The sequence below is a fragment of the Schistocerca piceifrons genome, chromosome 3 (assembly GCF_021461385.2).
Source record: "Schistocerca piceifrons isolate TAMUIC-IGC-003096 chromosome 3, iqSchPice1.1, whole genome shotgun sequence".
Lineage (NCBI taxonomy): Eukaryota > Metazoa > Arthropoda > Insecta > Orthoptera > Acrididae > Schistocerca > Schistocerca piceifrons.
In genome coordinates, this window is record NC_060140.1 from 877,358,360 (window position 1) to 877,383,454 (window position 25,095).

The window sequence follows — 25,095 nt, forward strand, 5'->3', positions numbered from 1 at the left end:
GGCCGCCTTGCGCCGTAAGTTATTTGTTGCTATCCACAACCTAGCACATCCCAGTATTCGGGCTACCACACACCTCATAACAGAGCGATTCATATGGACTGAGGTTAGAGAAGACTGCAAAAACTGGACACGGGCATACATACCTTGCCAACGTGCTAAGGTAAACCGTCACGCATACCCACCGTTGGGCTCATTTGCGGTACCAAAAGGCAGGTTCTGTCACGTCCATCTTGACCTAGTCGGACCGTTCCCTCCTTCCGAGGGTTTCCGATACATTTTATCTATCATCGACCGTGTTAGTCGGTGATTGGAGGCGATTTCAATAACAGACATTACCGCCGACTCTGTTGCACGGGCCTCCATCGCCTCCTGGATCGCGTGGTTCGGTTGCCCATCTTCGGTCACAACGGACCAGGGACGACAATTTGAAGCTGTGCTCTTTGGCAAATTATGCGATCTATGGAGTGCAAACAAATTAACGTACAACTGCCTACCACCCGCAAAGCAATGGGTTGGTCGAGCGCTGGCACTGCACATTAAAAGCAGTGCTGATGTGCCACAACAGATCTTGGGCCAAAGCCCTCCCCTAGGTACTACTAGGTGTCCATCCTGCTTACAAAGACGATTTGCAAGCCTCCCTAATGGAATTGTTGTACGGGGAACACCTCGTCCTCCCAGCACAGTTCGTCGAGGATTCTGATCCTCCCCCGCAGTCAGAACTTCCGACGCTTACAGAACGTGTCCGACACTTCGCTGCGAATGTACGCCCCCCGCCCCGACAAGCACACACGGTCTCTCGTGTCTTCGTGCACAAAGACCTACACGTTTGCGATTACGTGATGCTGCGCGATGATATGGTACGACCCGCACTACACCCGCACTACTCGGGCCCACACAAAGTGATAAGCCGCTCGCCGCAGACCTTTGACATTCTGTGCAACGGTAGAATACAGTGTCCGTCTTGCACCTTAAACCAGCTTGGCGCCTCAACGACGAGGCAACTTCAGAATACAACTTCCACCCCAACCACACTCTCGTGTCACCTTCCATTTCTATTACCCCAAACACGCCGAACCCCCCCCCCCCCCCCCCCCCCAAAAGTAGAGCCTTCACCCATGTAGAAAACTATCAATTTGGAATGTCACAGTAATAAAGCTTTAGTCACTAGCTTTATCGCCCGACTTTTAGTTTAATATGTGACATGCCAATTTGAGAGTTTCATTTCTGATGAAGGCACTCATAGCAGTGTCGAAACCAAGGTCAAAAGATTCCTTCTCTGCGACCAAGGGCTGCTATTGCTGTTAATTTTACTTTGTAAATGGTCGCTGATCATGCAGCCATATTCAAAATTTTGTACAGACCCTTTTCAATTATTTTGCCTTTGCAGTCTGCTAAATATATGTCCCACTGTCTCTTCCGAAATTCGAAGCAAAACTTATCTGATGGTAGCAAAAGATGTAAAATGTAGAGGAAACTTAATGGAGTAGTTTACTGTTTTATCCATCTCAACCTCTTTTACATCTAAATCAAGTGAAATCTTTATTATCACATAACATGCTTAATGCAGACAAAGATTGTGACATAGGTGACTTTTCAGTTTTAACTCTATATCCAGACTAATAAACTTTATTTAAGAATGGAAAATCCAGGATGCAGTAATGACTGTACTATGATATGGGTAGATTGCTACTCACTATATAGTGGAAATGTTGAGCCACAGACAGACACAACAGAAAGACAGTCAGACACGTAAGCTTTTGGCCAGAAGGCCTTCATCAGAGTTAGAAAACATACAGTAATGCAAATGCAACTCAGGCTTTCGGTAGCCAGAGTCTGTGGTTGTGTATGTGTGAGTTGTGTGTGCATGAATGTGTGTGTGTATGTTGTCTAATTCCGATGAAGGCCTTTTTGGCTGAAAGATTACATGTTTGACAGTCCTTTTGTTGTGCATATCTGTGACTCAACATGGTGAGCAGCAATCTGTCCTTTCCGAAATATTGTCAAAATTAATTTAAGGTTATATTAATGAAAATATTAATTTTTGAAAATATAATGTAATTGGATAGAGAAAAAAATCTACTTACAAAGCAGCAGCAGGAGAACACTCATATACAGGTTGAAGAGGAAGGAAGAGGCTGTATATGTGTGTTCTCCTGGTGCCACTTTGAGAGTGGATTTTTTTATATATCCAATTACATTATTATCTAACTCTATAATACATATGGTGGTACTTCTTCAGACAGGTGCCGTTTACATAGTTATTGTTCAAAAATATAATCTAATGTTTGGGTAACACATCCCCTTCTATATTTTATTTGTAATTTTTTTGTCTGTATAATGTGGATTTTTTTCATATAGTTTTCGTCTCTGAGTCTCTTGCTAGGTAACATGTAACTTGCTCTATGTCTGTATGTCTGCTGTTATACTGATCTATGATGGGAGCGATTCCCATCAAACAGAAGCAAGAAGGGATGCTCCTTAATAGGCAAAACTACTGTATGAAAACATGGTTGGCTATGCATCAGCGGTTGTTTATACGTACATGTCTTGTTGGTGATCTCCCAAAGAAAAGTTCCTATCATCGTACCATCATTTTTGATCCATTCCATGATGACCCTAGATCACTGGCATGAAAAACAATCAGTGGTGTTAAGATAGTTCCATCTACACTTAACAAGTTAGCACAGTTACGTTTTCTCTTCCATTTCCTTGTGCTACCTTATGCATTAAGTTTCCTTTGGATGAGACAAATATGGTTTTTGACGGATCTAGGCAAAAACTGGTCTTGCCAAGATTTTAAATAGATTTTATGTCATATTTTATATCAAACTGTTCCAGTTCATCTTTTACTGAATAACAAAAGTAGTAAATTATGAATGGATAAATTCCATGAACCATGGACCTGGCCATTGGTGGGGAGGCTTGCATGCCTCAGCGATACAGATACATGCGCCATAGATGCAACCACAATGGAGGGGTATCTGTTGAGAGGTCAGACCCCTGAAGAGGGGTAGCAGCTTGGATGATTGACTGATCCGGCCTTATAACATCAACCAAAACAGCCTTGCTGTGCTGCTAGTGCGAATAGCCGAAAACAAGGGGAAACTACAGCTGTAATTTTTCCTGAGGGCATGCAGCTCTACTGTATGGTCAAATGATGATGGCATCCTCTTGGGTAAAATATTCTGGAGGTAAAATAGTCCCCCACTAGGATCTCCAGGTGGGGACTAATCAGGAGGATGTCGTCACCAGGAGAAACAAAACTGGCATTCTATGGATCGGAGTGTGGAATGTCAAATCCCTTAATAGGGCAAGTAGATTAGAAAATTTAAAAAGGGAAATGAATAGGTTAAAGTGGGAATTATTGAAGCTCTGTGGCAGGAGGAACAGGACTTCTGGTCAGGTGAATAAAAGGTTATAAATACAAAATCAGGTAGGGGTAATGCAGGAGTAGGTTTAATAATGAGTAAAAGAATAGTAACGTGGATAAGTTACTATGAACAGCAAAGTGAACGCATTATTGCAGTCAAAACAGACACGAAGCCCACACCCACCACAGTAGTATATATGCCAAATGAGTAAAGATAATGATTAAAAGGATAGTAACATGGATAAGCTACTATGAACAGCATAATGAAGGCATTATTGTAGTCAAGACAGACACGAAGCCCGCACCCACCACAGTAGTATATATGGGAACTAGTTCCACAGATGAGAAGGAGATTGAGGAAATGTATGATGAGAGAAATTATTCAGATAGTTAAGGGAGACAAAAACTTAATACTTGTGGGGGACTGGAATTCGATAGTAGGAAAAGGAAGAGAAGGAAAAGTCATAGGTAAATATGGGCTGGGGGAAATGAATGAAAGAGGAAGCCGAACAATATAATTTTGAACAGAGTGTAATTCAATCATAGCTAACACTTGGTTTAAGTAACATGAAAGAAGGTTGAATATGTGGAAGAGACCTGAGACACTGGAAGGTTTCACACTGATTATATAATGGAAAGACAGGGATTTCAGAACCAGGTTTTAAATTGCAGGACATTTACAGGGGCAGGTGTAGACTCTGACCACAATTTACTGGCTGTAACCTGCAGCTTAAAACTGAAGAATGACCACAATTTACTGGCTGTGACCTGCAGCTTAAAACTGAAGAAACCGCAAAAAGGCAGGATTTTATGGAGGTGGGACCTGGATAAACTGAAAAAACCAGAAGTTGTAGAGAGTTTCAGCGGAAGCTTTAGGGAAAAATTGACAAGAACAGGGGAAAGGAATACAGTAGAAGAAGAATGGGTTGCTTGGGAGATGAAGTATTGAAGGCAACAGAGTCTCTAGTAGGTAAAAAGACGAGGAATAGTAGAAATACTTGTAGCTCAAGAGATATTGAATTTAATCGATGAAAGGAGAAAATATAAAAATGAAATAAATGAAGCAGGCAAAAGGGAATGCAAACATCTAAAAAATGAGATTGACAGTAAGTGCAAAATGGCTAAGCAGGAATGGCTAGAGGACAAATGTAAGGATGTAGAAGCATATGCTTTGATTTATTGATTCATCCTATAAATCTTTCCAGATTGTGGGATACAGAACAGACACATGCACACACACGCAAGATTATTTCAGCAGATACATGAATTTTAGCTTTATCCACGAAGGTTCTTGCAGTAGCTGAACTGTCTTGTTTTAGGTCTTTTGTCTCTTAAATGATCTAGAAATTCTGCTACTGAATAGAATCGACAATCCAGTAAGAATACCCGTACGGTTTTACAAAAGAGTGAGAATGATGATATGTTTTTTACTGTATACGGAAGACTATTGTAAATTTGTATAGCACTGTTTACTGTGGAGGTTTCATAGGCTGATGTGCTTATTGACTGGACATCATTAATTTTATACCATTAAAACATCATTTTTAATAATATGCAATTTTTCTATTCCCTGCAATGTGGAAACTATCAGTCCTAGTGAACAAAGAATGGGTCCTTTTTGTAGTAAATTTAATACTGTCTAATTTTACACTGGGAAATATTTGCTAGAAGCCAAAGTTTTCGAAATTATCAAGAGACACATTTTCTTTTGCTACCTTTACTGCTTGCTCAATATACAGATTGAATGACATTGGGGATAGGCTACAAACATGTATCACTCCCTTCTCAAGCACTGTTTCCCTTTCAGGCCCCTCGACTCTTATAACTGCCATTTGGTTTCTGTACAAATTGTAAATAGCTTTTCACTTCCTGTGTTTTACCCCTGCCACCTTTAGAATTTGAAAGAGAGCATTCTACTCAACATTGTGAAAAGCTTTCTCTAGGTCTACAGGTGCTATAAAAGAAGGTTTGCCTTTCCTTAACCTACCTTCTATGAGAAGCCATAGGGTCAGTATTGCCTCGCGTGTTGCATCATTTCTCCAGAATCCAAACTGATCTTCCTCGAGGTCGGCTTCAACATGTTTTTCCATTCTTCTGTAAATGATTCGTGTTAGTATTTTGCAGCCATGACTAATTAAACTGATTGGTAATTCTCACTTTTGTCAGCACCTGCTTTCTTTGGAATTGGAATTGTTACATTTTTCTTGAAGTCTGAGTGTATTTCACCTGTCTCATACATCTTTCTCATCAGGTGGAAGAGATTTGTCATAGCTGGCTCTCCCAAGGCTATCAGTAGCTCTAACGAAATGTTGTCTACTCATGAGACCTTGTTTCGACTTAGGTCTTTCCGTGTTTTGTCAAATTCTTCACACAGTATCATATCTCCAACCTCATCTTCAGCTACGCCCTCTTCCATTTCCATAATACTGCTATCACAGACCCTCTATATACTCCTTCCACCTTTCTGCTTACCCTTCTTTGCTTAGGACTGGTTTTCCATCTGAGCACTTGATATTCACACAGGCAGTTCTCTTTTCTCCAAAGGTCGCTTAATTTTCCTGTAGGCAGTATCTATCTTACCCCTAGTGATTAGGGAATGCAATGACCATGTGCTCTGTGTCAAATGTGAACAGTGTGATTCTTAATTCTAGAAGTGTTGCTAATAACAGTATTGAAATGTGCCAGACTTGTAAAACTACAATTGTGTTATGTCGATCAAGAATGCATTTGGTGTTATACCAATAATAATAGATGCCTGAAAACATAAGATAGAATTAGATAGGAGGGTTAAAGTGCACACTATTCACCGGGAAAGCCCAACAGTTTGTAGTGTAATTTCACAAGACAAGACAAACTATTTTGTTACTAATCTCGAAAATAACTCTGACAGTATAAACAATTCAGGCATACAGCGATGGGGAAACAGAAATCAGGATGTCCTAATCGTTACCACGAATCATATTGAGCTTCAAAGTGTACACAAAAAAAGGAGTCACAGAAATGTCTCTCTCTCATTTTTAATGAAGAGTCACAGCTATCTGCCACAAATTCCGAAAGTCATAACAATGCACAGCCCCAGAGTGATAAAACACAAAAAGTTACATAAAGTTTATTGTCCTTGCTGACAGTCATCGTCGTAGGATTGCTACATGGATCAGTGAAAGAACATCTGAAAAAGCAATAGATTTGTTAAGCCTGGTGCTCCCATGTCTGAAATAGGAAAGCTCGTCCACCTGCCTGAAGTTGACATATTAACTCATAACGATTTTATTATGTTGTTTGGAGGAGCAAGTGGCATATTTAAAAATGCTCCAAAAGCTACTGATGAATTAAAGAACTGTTTAGGACACCTGACTCATACAAATGTCCTGTTAATGACTATTCCATACCAATACGACCTACCACCGAGGTCATGTGTAAACACAGAGATAAGAGCTGCAAACGTGCTACTCTCAAAAATATGCACACAATATGAAAACATAGAACCCATTGATCTGAGTGTTATAGCGTGTAGATTCCACACTAGATATATACTACACCTACAGTGGAAAAAATAAACATATGTGTTGTCAAGAAATCAGAGAGAAGACATACAGCTTCAAAGAAAACAGATACATCATCATATCTTCTCTGTTCACCCAAACAGCAGTCATCTCCCTATTATGCAGAAGTGGTGCACAGCAAATCAGAAGAAAAGAAGCAGATTCCATCAATGCAGAAGAAGACTCTAGGCTTCCACACAGATGGTTTTTTATGGACAAATAGTTACCAAGCAAAAATGAGGTCAGTGATAGAGTGAAAATGTCCTTAGGAATCTCAACTGTTAATGTAAATCCCAGTACTGGTAAACAAATAAATTACAGCAACAAACATCTTTCTGTTTGCCATCAAAATATTCAGTCAAAGTTTTAGATGTAGATATCTTACTAAATGCAGAACTTAACTTTATTAATGTTCTGTGCATTACAGAACACTGGCTAAATAATGACCAAATTGACTCTTATTCTGTATTAGGATAAACACTAGCAAATTATTTTTATAGAAACAGCTATAAAAATGGAGGTACTGCAAATTTAATCAAACAAGGGTTAAAATATAAATCAATCAATAATTTTCAACATCTCATTGCAGAAAGAGACTTTCAGCTGGCACTCATTAAAGTCAGTGAGTCAAATACAGTTGTAGCATGAATTTATCGCTCCCCAAATGGAAATTTTGACTCATTTATAAATAAGCTTGGATAGTACTAAATGGGCTTTATCTATACAAAAAATCAATAGTGCTTTGTGGGGACTTCAACAGTGATTTTCTTGGAACCAGTAAAGGAAAAGAACTATTGCTCAACCTCACAGATACTTTCAACTTAAAACAGACTACAAGAATCCCATCAAGAATCACAAAAACTACTGCTACTGCCTTGGATCAGGTATTTTGTGAATATAATTTTGCTACTGCAAAATGTATAAGTACAAGCCTTAATGATCACAAAGCTCAAGTTGTCACCATCAAAAGTCACTTAATACCCAACCAGAACTATAAAAGAACTATAACAGCAAGACAGTTTAATACACACAATATAGAACATTCAACTCCCTCTTATCAGGAGACAGGTGGGAAGAAGTTTTGCAATATATGATTTTATAGGAAATTCCCTGCAAGAAACAGACAAAAAACAAAGAGCCAATGGCATTTTTTTAGACTTAAGTAAAGCCTTTAACTTACTGTTGGAGAAGCGCCAAGTATATGGCATTAGAGGAACTACACTAAAATGGTTCACTTCGTACTTGACAAATGGGAAACAAAAAATACAAATAAAACATGAACTAACAGAAAACACCAGGACATGCTTATCAGATGCAGAAGTTCAAAATTTAGGAGTCCCTCAGGGATCCATTCTTGGGCTAATCCTCTTTCTCCTTTATATAAATTATCTAGACCTGAACACTGAGTCACAAACAAACAAACAAACACTTTATTTATTTATTTATTTTTTGCCACATGACACAAGCATGCTAATTACAGGAAATACCCCAAGTCAGCTTCAATCAGCCGTTAATAAGGCTACAGAGCAATTAAATAGATTGTTTGTGGGGAATAAACTTATGATAAACACTAAAAAAAGTAACATTCCTAAATTTCTGTTTAAAAGGTGATGCATGCTGCACTAGTGTGACAATAAACTCCAACAAAATTTCATCTTCTCTGGAAACAAAGTTTTTAGGCTTAAATGGCTTCAAATGGCACACACATATAAACAAAAATAATGGAACACTAAATAAAATATGTTACAGTCTGCATTTACACTCTGTCAATGAAAGTTATAGTACTGTCCGAACAGCTTACTTTGCCCAATTCCACAGCATCCTACTGTATGGAATTATATTCGGGGTAATACACCACCTAGTTCAGTCATCTTCTTAACTCAAAAAAGAACTGTAAGAGCAATGCAACATGCTCGACAAACAGATTCTTGCAAACCACTCTTTCAAAAGTCATCAATTCTCCCTCTTCCCTGTTAAATAATGTAGGTTCCTTTGTAGGTCAACAGAATGAAGAACGAGCAGGCAGTTCCTCATTCTACATCACAAAAAGCAACTGCAGGATGTTTTGCAAAGTTATACTAACCCATCCACAGTCACTGGCAACACAATGTCGAGACATGTCCTGGGGTGTTTATTTTCTAGAGAGTGCATTAGTACTATTTGGAATACAGATATGCATTACTAACAATTGTATCACAGGAAATGCATATCATCAGAATCTACATAAATCTCTGCAGACAATTGTACAAAGCTGGATGGAAATTTATTCTTAGTCATTTTTTGCTTTTGTTAAATGAGCTGTTAGGTAAAAGAGCTCAACAACTGGAGCTGTCAACTGTCTACCACACTAGAGTCTGTCCCAAGTGTAATGCGATGCAAATATGTATTCTATATGTTGTCTCCACTATCAGTTGGTAGAATACATTTTACAGCTTGAGGCTGTCAGGTGGATCATCTCAAACTCAACCTCAGCTCTCCCAACATCTGAAAAATTGGCTCCCTCTGCAACAGAAGTAGATCACCTGTGTCTTATGGAACATCAGATGTTACAACTCAAGTCAAGCAATGCATTACAGGAGGTTGCCACTCTATATTTAAAAATGATCAGTCCTATTCCATCGGACATATTGAAAAACACCTTGCAAGATATACTGTGGATATGTGGCAAGTGGCTCCACTCAGTGCAGCCCACACTATAAGTGCCAGCAATTCCTGAATGGAACGGATTTATGCAGTCTGCTAGTAACACAATTAATGGTGATAGAAGTGCAGTCACTTTCTGGTCATTCGCTAATTCATCATGAAGTGACTATAATACAGTTACACGGCTTTACAGTATGCTGTCAATGACACACAGCAGCAAGATGCCACATCTACCAATCCAGTCCCTTTCCTGTCAGCACTACACTGACCACTGATGACATCACACTTGCAAGTTAAGCACTTCCCAGCCATTGTTTATAGGAATGTGTTTTACATAAAAGCTCACTTAAAAACTGGAAGAAAGTACTCACTTAATAAACTGAAAATAACTCCACTATACAGGATATCACAGAAGACCCACCAGTGTAGCCGATAGAGCTAATGTGATGCTTCCTGGACTCGGGTAGCCGTGCTGGCCCCGAATTGAATCCACCTGGCAGATTAACGACGAGGGCCAGTATGCCGGCCAGCCTGGAAGTGGTTTTAGGCAGTTTTCCACATCCCGCTAGGTTAATACCAGGCAGGTCTCCACGTTCTGCCTCAGTTACATGACTCTCAGACATCTGAAACCGTTTGTACTATTCCATGGCTTCCACTAGATGCAGACAGCTTTGGTACACTAATTCCGTCCCAAGGAGTTTGGGGTGGCAGCAGGAAGGATATCTGGCCACCCTCTGTGACTAACACTGTCAAATCAATAGTAACACTGCCAATCCCGAGTGATGAAGACAAAGGCCCCAACAAAGAAAGAAACAGGATATCACAGAAGGAAAGGCCAGTATTCAGGGATATGACAAGAATGATCATTCAAAGCAAAAAATTCTAGTAAACAAGGGCTCTAAACTGCATCCCTTAAGAGCTATGAGCTCGTCTTCATCTTTGATAGTGTTAAACAAAATCTCTTCTACTGCCAGCTCTTTCCTTTCCTTATTTTGGGAGGGGGTGGTACAGACCAAGAAAGACAAAACTGTCAAGTAAACATGGCCTGTAAAATGCATATCTTAAGAGCTGTGAGCACTTGTTCAGCGGAAGAGCTGTTTTTTCACAGTAGTGAAGATGAACAAGTGCTCGTAGCTCTTAAGGGTAAGCTCTTTAGAGTCCATTTGCTGGACATTTTTTTCTTCTTTTCGGCCATACTATCACCTCTAGAGTATTGAATGGAAAGAGATGGCAGTAGAAGAGATTTGTTTGACATTATTAGTGATGAAGAAGTGATCAAAGCTCTTACAGTATGCATTCAAGAGCCCATGTTTATTGGACTTTTTTGTTTTGAATGATCATACCTGTCATGTACCTGAATACTGATCTTTCCTCCTGGGAGATGCTGTAGAAACAGGAGCTCAAGGAAGTTGTTTTGTCTGCCTACATAAGAGCATTGGACAGGAAATGCTAGAGAGATATAGTCTGTAAACTGAAAAGTGAGCAGTACTCATGGAGGAAATTGCCTTTCCCAGAAGAATGTTTCAGCTGCTGTACAGGATGACAGAATAAATTTCATCCTAGCACTTTAGAACAGTGTGCAGAGATTTAAGTAGGTTCTGGCCATATGTGTTTCTTGCATTAGTGTTATTAGTAATACATATCTGTATTCCGTGTAGTGTTAACGTACTGTGTTGAAAATAAACACCCCTGACCATATCTGCACTCCATGTTGCCAGTGTTCCAAAAGGCAAGCTGTGGAATGATCGGTACAACATAGTGAAACACCCTGTAGCTACTTTTAGTCACATAGTACAGTAGAGAGAATGGGGAATTGGGTGCTCACTTCTCATTTTACAGACATATGAAAGAGGGAAGTGCATAACTGCACTACACGAACCCTCCTACACCATCCCTATGGTCACATCACACCATTCAGGATCTGAAAAGCGTTGTTCATAACACTCCTCCCTACCCCTGTACAGACATTTGCGACTACATAAACTTTTTCCCACAGTCAACATTTTTTAGTCTTTGCTGACTGGGCTATTTGTTCACTGTCATATCATGCCATTTTTGGAACTACTGTGAAATTAAATGATTGGAATTATTGACTGGGAGATCACATCTGGGGTTGTTCGCCATGTAGTGTAAGTTTTTTTATTTGACACCATTTCAGCAACTTGCGCGTCAGTGATGATTAAGACAACACAACACTCAGTCCTTGAGCAAATAAAGTTTCTGACCCGACCAGGAATCAAACACAGATGCCCTGCATATAAATCAGCCATGCTGACCACTCATTTGTGGAAGCGGACTGGAACTATCACATTTATGCGGATGTAATGCGCCATTGAATACAATAGGTAACCCACTTTTAAAAATTGAAACCGTAAAAGGAGAGTTTGCTGGCAAATCATTAGTAAGCTAAATTTATTTTACGTGACAATGGATGTATGTATGAACTATCAAAACAACAATTTTTAGGTGATCCATTCTTAAGCAACAGAATCATTATTAAAAAATAACACCTAACTTGTTTACCCAAATGACATACAAACAAACGTACTTTAAATTACGGGTGTTACTCATCATTATTCACTAATTTCATTCGGAGTAGTCTACATCAGAAACAGTTTCATTTTCTCTTTCCCCATCATTGTTGATGTTGTTCCAGAGCTCATCGTCTTCACCACTGTCCAGAGTATGTGAAATAAAGCATTTCTTGAATAATTTTGCAGTCACTGGTGTTTTGATTCTTTTCCAGTTAGCCAAAACCCAGCAAGCAATAACTTGAGGTGCAGCACACGTAATTTTACCTGTTGGAGTCAGTTCATGGTTTGGTTCACGACACCATTTTTAGTACTGTCCCTGAATGTAACCTTTGAAAGATTTATTTATGCTAATGTCCAATGAGTGCAACACAGAAGTCATTCCACCAGGAATTATAAAAACGTCGCTGGATAGGCTGTGGATCTTCTTTTTTACTTTGTCAGCGAGATCACCACGAAATGTAGCAAGACAAAGCATTCATGGTAGTTTGGAAAGCCCACCAGGGTGGAGCTCCCAAATGTTTTGGAGCCAGTCAAGCATTACAATTTCAGTCATCCATCCCTCCTCTTGATTTCAAACAATGATGTCATCAGGGAATAACTTTTCCTTTTTAGGAGTCTTGGGGGCTTGTTTTCTGCTTGAAGATTAAGGAAGGAGGAAATTTGCGATCATCTGCTATGATTACCAACATTACTTTTATGTGCTATTTTTCACACCCTGATGTTTTGAGGTGAATTTCTTTTGTCCTGCTCTCATCAGTCGTGTAATTACGTGGCATGTAAAACCAACTGGCATCTTGTCAGTGCTGCCTATTTGCCCATTGAAAAATTCTTCTCTTTTCAAAGTTTGATGACATACTGCTGAAATTCTTGAAGTTTTTTCTCAAAATCCTGATGAAGCTTTTAGCGTTGTATAGTGATGTATAGTTAAGTCCACACACTTTATAAAGTTTGCAATCCATCCACAGGTAGCCTTAAACTCTTGCCTATAGTAAGAATTGCAGCTACCTCTTTTCCTTTGTGTCACTGGTCACTGATTGCCCACTCTGCATTCTTTCATAGACAAATTCCAAAATTTTTACTTCAACACCAGGTTGTCTTCCTTTTTGAGGACCAGTGAATTTCTTTCTGGTAATGGTAATTGCAAATAACACCAATATCGTTTTCTTATATAAGCGAATGTTGTTCTCAGCTACATTGAACTCATGTCCTGCATTGAACTCTTGCCTTGTCCTTCTGCTACTATATTTTTCATCGTAAAGAATTACTTTACTATTGAAAGTATCACCATACAATGTTCTTCTTTGCTTGTCTTCCATTTTGTGACTACCTTTGCGAACGCACTACACAGTAATAGGCCAACAATAATGTAACAAAGTTGAGAATTACAACAATGTTCAACATAAGGAACAACCCCTAAATTTCAGTGATGTTGCCTGTGAATGACGGATTCAAGTTTGTTTTTGAATGTAATTCACCATCGAATATTATTCACGCCTCAATTTTGAATACTTCATATGGTAACAAAAAGTTGCGCATTAGATTTGCATAAATAAATCATGAAAGAAGGTTGTATACCTGGAAGAATCCTGGAGATAGTAAAAGGTATCAGATAGATTATATAATGGTAAGACAGAGATTTAGGAACCAGGTTTTAAATTGTAAGACATTTCCAGGGGCAGATGTGGATTCTGACCACAATCTATTGGTTATGAACTGCAGATTGAAACTGAAGAAACTGCAAAAAGGTGGGAATTTAAGGAGATGGGACCTGGATAAACTGAAAGAACCAGAGGTTGTAGAGAGTTTCAGGGAGAGCATAAGGGAACAATTGACAGGAATGGGGGAAAGAAATACAGTAGAAGAAGAATGGGTAGCTCTGAGGGATGAAGTAGTGAAGGCAGCAGAGGATCAAGTAGGTAAAAAGACGAGGGCTAATAGAAACCCTTGGGTAACAGAAGAAATACTGAATTTAATTGATGAAAGGAGAAAATATAAAAATGCAGTAAATGAAGCAGGCAAAAAGGAATACAAACGTCTCAAAAATGAGATCGACAGGAAGTGCAAAATGGCTAAGCAGGGATGGCTAGAGGAAAAATGTAAGGATGTAGAGGCTTGTCTCACTAGGGGTAAGATAGATACTGCCTACAGGAAAATTAAAGAGACCTTCGGAGAGAAGAGAACCACTTGTATGAATATCAAGAGCTCGGATGGAAACCCAGTTCTAAGCAAAGAAGGGAAGGCAGAAAGGTGGAAGGAGTATATAGAGGGTTTATACAAGGGCGATGTACTTGAGGACAATATTATGGAAATGGAAGAGGATGTAGATGAAGATGAAATGGGAGATATGATACTGTGTGAAGAGTTTGACAGAGCACTGAAAGACCTGAGTCGAAACAAGGCCCCGGGAGTAGACAACATTCCATTAGAACTACTGATGGCCTTGGGAGAGCCAGTCATGACAAAACTCTACCATCTGGTGAGCAAGATGTATGAGACAGACGAAATACCCACAGACTTCAAGAAGAATATAATAATTCCAATCCCAAAGAAAGCAGGTGTTGACAGATGTGAAAATTACCGAACTATCAGCTTAATAAGTCACAGCTGCAAAATACTAACGCGAATTCTTTACAGACGAATGGATAAACTGGTAGAAGCGGATCTCGGGGAAGATCAGTTTGGATTCCGCAGAAATGTTGGAACACGTGAGGCAATACTAACCTTACGACTTATCTTAGAAGAAAGATTAATAAAAGGCAAACCTACGTTTCTAGCATTTGTAGACTTAGAGAAAGCTTTTGACAACGTTAACTGAAATACTCTCTTTCAAATTCTGAAGGTGGCAGGGGTGAAATACAGGGAGCGAAAGGCTATTTACAATTTGTACAGAAACCAGATGGCAGTTATAAGAGTCGAGGGGCATGAAAGGGAAGCAGTGGTTGGAAAGGGAGTAAGACAGGGTTGTAGCCTATCCCCGATGTTATTCAATCTGTATTTTGAGCAAGCAGTAAAGGAAACAAAAGAAAATTTCGGAGTAGGTATTAAAGTCCATGGAGAAGAAATAAAAACTTTGAGGTTCGCTGATGACATTGTAATTCTGTCAGAGACAGCAAAGGACTTGGAAGAGCAGTTGAACGGAATGGACAGTGTCTTGAAAGGAGGATATAAGATGAACATCAACAAAAGCAAAACGAGGATAATGGAATGTAGTCAAATTAAATCGGGTGATGCTGAGGGGATTAGATTAGGAAATGAGACACTTAAAGTAGTAAAGGAGTTTTGCTATTTAGGGAGTAAAATAACTGATGATGGTCGAAGTAGAGAGGATATAAAATGTAGACTGGCAATGGCAAGGAAAGCGTTTCTGAAGAAAAGGAATTTGTTAACATCGTGTATAGATTTAAGTGTCAGGAAGTCGTTTCTGAAAGTATTTGTATGGAGTGTAGCCATGTATGGAAGTGAAACATGGACGATAACCAGTTTGGACAAGAAGAGAATAGAAGCTTTCGAAATGTGGTGCTACAGAAGAATGCTGAAGATAAGGTGGGTAGATCACGTAACTAATGAGGAGGTATTGAATAGGATTGGGGAGAAGAGAAGTTTGTGGCACAACTTGACTAGAAGAAGGGATCGGTTGGTAGGACATGTTTTGAGGCATCAAGGGATCACAAATTTAGCATTGGAGGGCAGCGTGGAGGGTAAAAATCGTAGAGGGAGACCAAGAGATGAATACACTAAGCAGATTCAGAAGGATGTAGGTTGCAGTAGGTACTGGGAGATGAAGAAGCTTGCACAGGATAGAGTAGCATGGAGAGCTGCATCAAACCAGTCTCAGGACTGAAGACGACAACAACAACAACAAATACGGTAATCTTTGCATAATGTGTTATTGGTAAAAGAAGTACGAATGTTGTGTTCAGTGTTATATTTTTACTCATCTTTCACTTCTTCTTTTGTTAGTCCATGGTAAAGATACTTCTAGTATTCTTCTTGTACAATATGTAATCAACAGGACCAAATAAAAAATTAAATCAGACAACAAGCCTACTTTTACTTAGACTCTTTAAAAAGTCACTTTGCCGTCCACACGTCTCATACAAATGTATTTGCTTGGTGCCGGCAATGCTAATTCGGATTACTTGGCTTGCCGTTGGCAATTCTTGACATCGGGAGATTATGAATTGTTATGTTTTACTAATCTCATCGTTAGTTCTCATAAGTTCACAACCCTGTTCCCCTACTTTCATAAAATTTTGAAGCCATACATACGTAAATAAATACCCTACTGGCCATTAAAATTACTACACCAAGAAGAAATGCAGATGATAAATGGGTATTCATTGGACAAATTTATTATACTAGAACTGACATGTGATTAATTTTCACGCAGTTTGGATGCATAGATCCTGAGAAATCAGTACCCAGAACAACCACCTCTGGCCGTAATAACGGCGTTGATACGCCTGGGCATTGAGTCAAACAGAGCTTGGATAGCGTGTACAGGTACAGCTGCCCATGCAGCTTCAACACGATACCACAGTTCATCAAGAGTAGTGACTGGCGTATTGTGACGAGCCAGTTGCTTGTCCACCATTGACCAGACGTTTTCAATTGGTGAGAGATCTGGAGAATGTGCTGGCCAGGGCAGCAGTCGAACATTTTCTGTATCCAGAAAGACCCGTACAGGACCTGCAACATGCGGTCATGCATTATCCTTCTGAAATATAGGGTTTCGCAGGGATCGAATGAAGGGTAGAGCCACGGTTTGTAACACATCTGAAATGTAACGACCACTGTTCAAAGCGCCGTCAATGCGAACAAGAGGTGACCGAGATGTGTAACCAATGGCACCCCATACCATCACGCCGGGTGATACGCCAGTATGGCGATGACAAATACACGCTTCCAATGTGCGTTCACCACGATGTCGCCAAACACGGATGCGACCATCATAATGCTGTAAACAATACCTGGATTCATGTGCACCCAGGTTCGTCATTGAGTACACCATCGCAGGCGCTCCTGTCTGTGATGCAGAGTCAAGGGTAACTGCAGCCATAGTCTCCGAGCTGATAGTCCATGATGCTGCAAATGTCGTCGAACTGTTCGTGCAGATGGTTGTTGTCTTGCAAACGTCCCCATCTGTTGACTCAGGCATCGAGATGTGGCTGCACGATCCGTTACAGCCATGCGAATAAGATGCCTGTCATCTCGACTGCTAGTGATACGAGGCCGTTGGGATCCAGCACAGCTTTCCGTATTACCCTCCTGAACCCACCGATCCCATATTCTGCTAACAGTCATTGGATTTCGACCAACGCGAGCAGCAATGTCGCGATACGAAAAACTGCAATCGCGATAGGCTACAATCTGACCTTTATCAAAGTCGGAAACGTGATGGTACGCATTTGTCCTCCTTACACGAGGCATCACAAAAATGTTTCACCAGGCAACGCCGGTCAACTGCTGTTTGTGTATGAGAAATCGGTTGGAAACTTTCCTCATGTCAGCACATTGTATGTGTCGCCACCGGCGCCGACCTTGTGTGAATACTGTGAAAAGCTAATCATTTGCATATCACGCATCTTCTTCCTGTCGGTTAAATTTCGTGTTTGTAGCACGTCATCTTCATGGTGTAGCAATTTTAATGGCCAGTAGTGTACATTGTTTTTGTTTCGTATGTTTGTCTATTTGCATTGTCTTTGGTACTTAGTACTTCTCTTGTGTAAGATGTGTGGCAAAACAGTCTCCAAGATGTAATGCAACTCCACAAAACATGTACATTAAGTTTGTTCTCCTCCTTTTTTTTGTTTTTGGAACATACATGGCAGTTCTTTCGTTGTCATTTATTCGTTTCAGAAATAAGTATTAGCTGGTGTTGCTTTATGTGACCAGAAAGTCTGTCAACCTGGATCATGATGAGATGTATGCGGTGTAGTGGCAACCCCCACGTTTTGCTCAGAAGCAGGTGCATGGTCTTTTATCCACGAATCAGACGCTTTCAATAAAAAATCATGAAATAGGAGACTCTTGTGGTCTTTTTTGAAATATTGCCATGTATGGAATGCATTAAATAATGTACAATTAAAGAGGTACATGCAGTCCTTTTTTGACCATTTTGTAGTGTTTCTGTATATAGGGAAATTACTCAAATATTGGTCTGCCCGATCCACTCCTTTCATGTCTTTTTATAGTCTAATACGCTTTCAGGTTTTTTTATTGTGTAATTGGTTTTTCTACATTTTCTTTGAGTGTCAGTCAAAGTGGCATTATGTATTGTAGAGATTATTCATCATTTTAGTTTTCGAAGCTCTCCATACCTGTGCAAATACTTCACCTTTCCGTTGATGACAAGCTTCAAACACATTGACTTTTGCGCAATTTAATTTTCACTGAAATCCTCCATTTTGCCGTATTGTTGAACAAACTCGAATTTTCTTTTCAAGTAACTTCTCTGCAAGTTCTACACTGTTATAATAATTATCCACGCAGAATGTTGCCACTTTCCATAGGAAGGTGTCAGTAGTTCCATCAGTGTTTTTGCTAAAGGCAGTCCAGCACCGGAATATATCTTGAGTGAGAACATGTATCCCAAACTCGAATCACACAGCATCGGAATGGGCAATCCAAATAAAGTGGTCCAATAAAAATTAAGTTGGTTGCTTGACCATTTTTAAATATTTTAATTTTTTTATATGTAATCACCCTATAATTGAGAAGTTTGAAACAGTTTTTAAAAGAATTTTACCTTTCACTTTTAGTGAGTGGCGGCCATTTTCATGTGTAAGCGTGCAATGATGTTTCAGGTTTTTTTGAAAAAATATGAATACCTCTGTGCTGGGTTAAGTTTCAACATTGCAAATGACACTATTGTTTTTAGAAAAGTGTGCTCTACAACATTGTCTATTACACAAACTACCCTAAATTCCAAAATAACCAGTCAAAATGACCTCCAAAGTTTGGTATCCAAATTTTCTAAAATCCACTTTTTAGGCCCATAAATAACAAACAAGGAGTGATTTATGAGAGTCTATTTTTTTCCTATAGTTAGATGTCATACGCTACTAGCTTCATATAGAGCAAGAACACTTACAAATGTTTCCTTAATTTTTTATGAATTTTTGAAATTTGAAAATTTTCATTTTTTGTTAAGTTTGGGGTTAGTTATCTCAGGTGGTACTGAATATAAAAATATGATTTTTGCACAGTTTGTACACCTATATGGTAGCAATCTACTGTAAAATTTTAACGTTGATATCTGACTGTTAACAAAGATATGAATTTTTGAAAATGAGGAGATAATTCACATTACTCTACAACTGATCGTATGGCTGTTGCCTATTCATGTGTGGGATATAATCAACTATTATTGAAGTAAGTGTGATATTGGTGGGATATAATCAACTATTATTGAAGTAAAGTACTGAATTATATACAAAAAGTGGAAACTCATTGAAATTAACATTTATATTATTTTGAAATACTTAAAATAAATATTTTCAATTAACGTCCTTCGAGATGCGACTTTCCTAAACCTGATGGTGAATGTTTAAGAACACATATTTCTTCAGACAGCTTCTGTGATATAGAAAAATACCTCCCAGTTGCTGTGGTAAGTTGAAGCACTGAAAGTTTCCTTAAAACATTTTTCATTGGTATCTAAACTTTGTCACTATTAGATTTCTTGAATGATGTTCTTGTGCCAGCAGGGTGGTAAAAATGCACAAAAATATCATTGTTTTCCAAACTTATATTCTTTCAACCTCTGCAAGCCACCACTGTCCATCATGCCACTATGTCACCCAACATTAAAGACAGAGATGTAATTTTTTCTGACACAATGATCCTCATAAATTTCGTTTTCTGATGTTACATAGCATCGAACTAAGTTTTCTGCAATGCCAAGGAATTTGTGGAAATGCCTTGTTTCTTTTATTGCTATACATTTTCCAAATCTAGTTTGAAGTGTTGTTTTCATATGCAGAACCACTTCTTCTTTCTTGATCAGAAAATAAGTAATGCCTTTAATATTATTCCTGTTAAAGACATATATGTCCTGCACTGTGAGAATTTGGTCTGTGGTCGGTTTTTGTAGGCTGGCTTTACTTACTTCACGTTTTGATGTACCTCCTACTCCATCACATGCATTTTTACCATGGCAAGATGCAATACAATGCTGTTCAGCCTCCAACCCAAAGTCTACTTTGTGGTTGCACAGATTTGAAAAATTGTTTTTGTTCTTATACTGACTACCACTTCCATCTGAAAAGTATATCAACTTTTCAACCTTGGGAAAATTTTCCTTTATGTAATTTATTACATACTTTTATATCTAAAAAGAAAGATGATGAAACTTACCAAACAAAAGCGCTGGCAGGTCGATAGACACACAAACAAACACAAACATACACACAAAATTCTAGCTTTCGCAACCAATGGTTGCCTCGTCAGGAAAGAGGGAAGGAGAAGGAAAGACAAAAGGATATGGGTTTTAAGGGAGAGGGTAAGGAGTCATTCCAATCCCGGGAGCGGAAAGACTTACCTTAGGGGGAAAAAAGGACAGGTATACACTCGCACACACACACATATCCATCCACACATACACAGACACAAGCAGACATTTGTAAAGGCAAAGAGTTTGGGCAGAGATGTCAGTCGGGGCGGATGTACAGAGGCAAAGATGAAGTTGAAAGACAGGTGAGGTATGAGCGGCGGCAAATTGAAATTAGAAATTAGCGGAGATTGAGGCCTGGCGGATAGCGAGAAGAAAGGATATGCTGAAGGGCAAGTTCCCATCTCCGGAGTTCTGACAGGTTGGTGTTAGTGGGAAGTATCCAGATAACCCGGACGGTGTAACACTGTGCCAAGATGTGCTGGCCGTGCACCAAGGCATGTTTAGCCACAGGGTGATCCTCATTACCAACAAACACTGTCTGCCTGTGTCCATTCATGCGAATGGACAGTTTGTTGCTGGTCATTCCCACATAGAACGCTTCACAGTGTAGGCAGGTCAGTTGGTAAATCACGTGGGTGCTTTCACACGTGGCTCTGCCTTTGATCGTGTACACCTTCCGGGTTACCGGACTGGAATAGGTGGTGGTGGGAGGGTGCATGGGACAGGTTTTACACCGGGGGCGGTTACAGGGGTAGGAGCCAGAGGGTAGGGAAGGTGGTTTGGGGATTTCATAGGGATGAACTAAGAGGTTGCGAAGGTTAGGTGGACGGCGGAAAGACACTCTTGGTGGAGTGGGGAGGATTTCATGAAGGATGGATCTCATTTCAGGGCAGGATTTGAGGAAGTCGTATCCCTGCTGGAGAGCCACATTCAGAATCTGATCCAGTCCCGGAAAGTATCCTGTCACAAGTGGGGCACTTTTGGGGTTCTTCTGTGGAAGGTTCCGGGTTTGAGGAGATGAGGATGTGGCTCTGGTTATTTGCTTCTGTACCAGGTCGGGAGGGTAGTTACGGGATGCAAAAGCTGTTTTTAGGTTGTTGGTGTAATGGTTCAAGGATTCCGGACTGGAGCAGATTCGTTTGCCACGAAGACCTAGGCTGTAGGGAAGGGACCGTTTGATGTGGAATGGGTGGCAGCTGTCATAATGGAGGTACTGTTGCTTGTTGGTGGGTTTAATGTGGACGGACGTGTGAAGCTGGCCATTGGACAGGTGGAGGTCAACGTCAAGGAAAGTGGCATGGGATTTGGAGTAGGACCAGGTGAATCTGATGGAACCAAAGGAGTTGAGGTTGGAGAGGAAATTCTGGAGTTCTTCTTCACTGTGAGTCCAGATCACGAAAATGTCATCAATAAATCTGTACCAAACTTCAGGTTGGCAGGCCTGGGTAACCAGGAAGGCTTCCTCTAAGCGACCCATGAATAGGTTGGCATACGAGGGGGCCATCCTGGTAATTACATACTTTTGAAACACATGTATAGCCAAAATGGTGTGCTCCATGTAGTCACTTAGAATGCAAATTGAAGAACTGCAAACTTCGTTTTTCTCATTTTTAAAGTAGAGAATAAATGGATGCACTGTTGCCTGGTCATTGAGCCAGTGGTACCCTTATATTGCATCTTGAATCACAAATGTAAAATTTTCTGCAAAATCAGCTAGCACTATGCATTCAGTTTCATGAAGTTGAGCTTTTTTGGCCTTCAAAAACTTACTTTGGATTTTAGAAACATAGTGGTGACTTTTGAGTTTTTGTAAGTTATCAATTAAAGATTCCAAGTGCTCTTACTGAGATTTAACCACTATTATCATTTCTGCCTTGTCAGTTGTGACCCACTGTTTGAAGGTAATACTGCCTGGCATTTCCTCATCATATTCGTGAAACAATTCAATAACAGTTTCCTGACCAGGGCATTTATTACACAAACTCATCATGCAGTCATAACTGTTAGTGTCACAGACCATTGAATCTAGTAACCCTTTGTAGTTAAGATCACTGATTTTTGCACCCGCAATCACCAGTTTGACATTTTGATGATATAAACAAACACATAGGGATTGTGTCCCTGAGGATCCAGCCAAAATACACCACTTATGGTGGAGGTCACAAAATTTTGACCTTCCAATTTTGCATTCAGGATGAGAATTTTTGAAAGCTACATAAAATTCATTTAAATTTCACAGCACTAGTCGTTTCTGCTTTGTTACTTTAACTCCATTTACAACAACTCTTTTGCTATCTTTGCAACCTGGGCACATTCTACTGTTTTCATCATTTTCAGAAAACTTCTGAATCTTTTCAATTGTTTCTTCACTTATACCTACTCCTTTCTTCTTTCCTAAAACTGGAAGAATGCCTTGCTCTTTTACTAATTTTGGGTTAGTTTAACCAAACGATGAGAAATGTTGAATTCATGAATTATTTTTTTCTCTTGACCATGAGTCAGGGAGAAAACTTAAAATTTTAACTTTTTCCTCTTTAGATGTCACTGAACATTTAATTTTCATTTTCTCTATTAAGCTCAAATATTCAGTGTCAGATGATGCTGGTGATAGGTTTTCTTCTTCTTTAGAAATAATGTTGGTATCTGTATTAATAAAGTATGATTCCAAGTTTTTTCTAATTTTGTCTGAAATTTGTTGCACCTTATTTTCAATAGCTGCTTTTCTTTTTCTGCTACTTAATTTTATTATTTTAGAAGCAGGAGATGTCTAACTTAGAACAAGCAAAATCCACTATGCTAACAGCCTCCTCATTAGGAATATAAATGTCATTAACAAGGTTACATGATTCTGGTTCTGAATTCACAACAAATATTTTTGAGCAACAGTTTGGGCACAGGGAATTTCCAGGAATCACATTACATTTCTCTTGGAACTGTTTCACTCTCACATAACAAGGACAAAAAGTTTTATTTCCCTCAAACCTTTAGTAATAGGCTTTTTATGAACTTTAAGTGGATCCCAGCACTTTCTTCCAAAAATGTGGCAGTACTTCAGAATATATTTCACACACTGATGTTACAGAAGAACTTACTCGAAATTTAAACAAAGTTTGTCTAACTTCATCAAAGCCTTGACATTTTTCAAGTTTTTTGAAACTGAACCTAAACTGTTTTGTGACACACTTCACTTGCTATTTGTCCAACAGAGCACTGTTCATCCATGTTATTGCATTCTAGTTAATCTCTCAATTAATTACAATTACACACAGAACAAAGCACATAACACATTCTACACTCTCAATGAAGTATGTACATCCACTCTAATAGAGGTTTCAGAACAGGCTGACTAAAACAATGCCACACCCAACAATAATGTACTTCTTTATTGACAATAAGTCTAAACGTAAATGGGCATTTTTATCACCATAGAACGAAAGCGAAAGCTCTTATTGTTTAATATTGCATTATTATAAATAAACTAAATGAATATTGGGTGATAGTGTTAACTAAATATGTCACAATTAAATTTTATTACAATGAAACAATAAACAATTTAAATAGGCAACAGCCATAAGGTCAGATGTAGAGTAATGTGAATTCATTTCCTCATTTTCAAAAATTTATATCTTTGTTCACAGTCAGATGTTTAAATTTTTACAGTACGCTGCTACCATATAGGTGTACAAACTGGGCAAAAATCATATTTTTATAGCCAGTCCCACCTGAGATAACTAACCCCAAACTTTACAAAAAATGAAAATTTTCAAATTTCAAAAATTCATAAAAAATTAAGGAAACATTTGTAAGTGTTCTTGCCCTATATGAGGCTATTAGTATATGATATCTATCTATAGGAAAAAGATAGACCCTCGTAAGTCACTCCTTGTTTGTTATTTTTGGGCCTAGAAAGTGGAATTTTGAAAATTTGAATACCAAACTTTGGAGGTTATTTTGACTGATTATTTTGGAATTTAAAGTATTTCGTGTAATAGACAACGTTGTAGAGGACACTTTTTTAAAAACAACAGTGTCATTTGCAATGTTGTAACTTAACCCAGTGCAGAAATATTCAAATTTTCGCTAATGTCTCCAGACTGAAAAATAGTCGTGCGCCTACAAATAAAAATGGCCACCATCCAGTAAAGGTGCAAGATAAATTGTTTTAAAAAACTGTTTTGAACTTTTCAAATATAGGGCAATCACATATAAAAAATTAAAATATTTAAAAATGGTCAAGCAACCATCACTGGACCACTTCATATGGATTGACCCGAATGAGTGATGCCATATCTCGTAATTTTTGACAGATTGTAAACTTTAAAATTTAACCTTCCACGCCATGGTATCATTCCTTCATAAATTGAGATGGCTTGATGTGGATTAAAGGTTTCTTCAAACTTTTTGGAAAAAAAATCAATGACGAATTGCACTTGAAAATACTGTTTGCATTATCTGGTTTAATGTCGTCGTCAAAAAAATGTAAAAATGATAAAATTTGTCTGAATCGGTTGCAGGACATTGTTTTGCAAAATATCGGTGTGTCTGTCATCTGATGCGTTGACCAATAATCATTGATCCTTGCTTTTTTTTTCAATTCCCGTAAGGATAGCA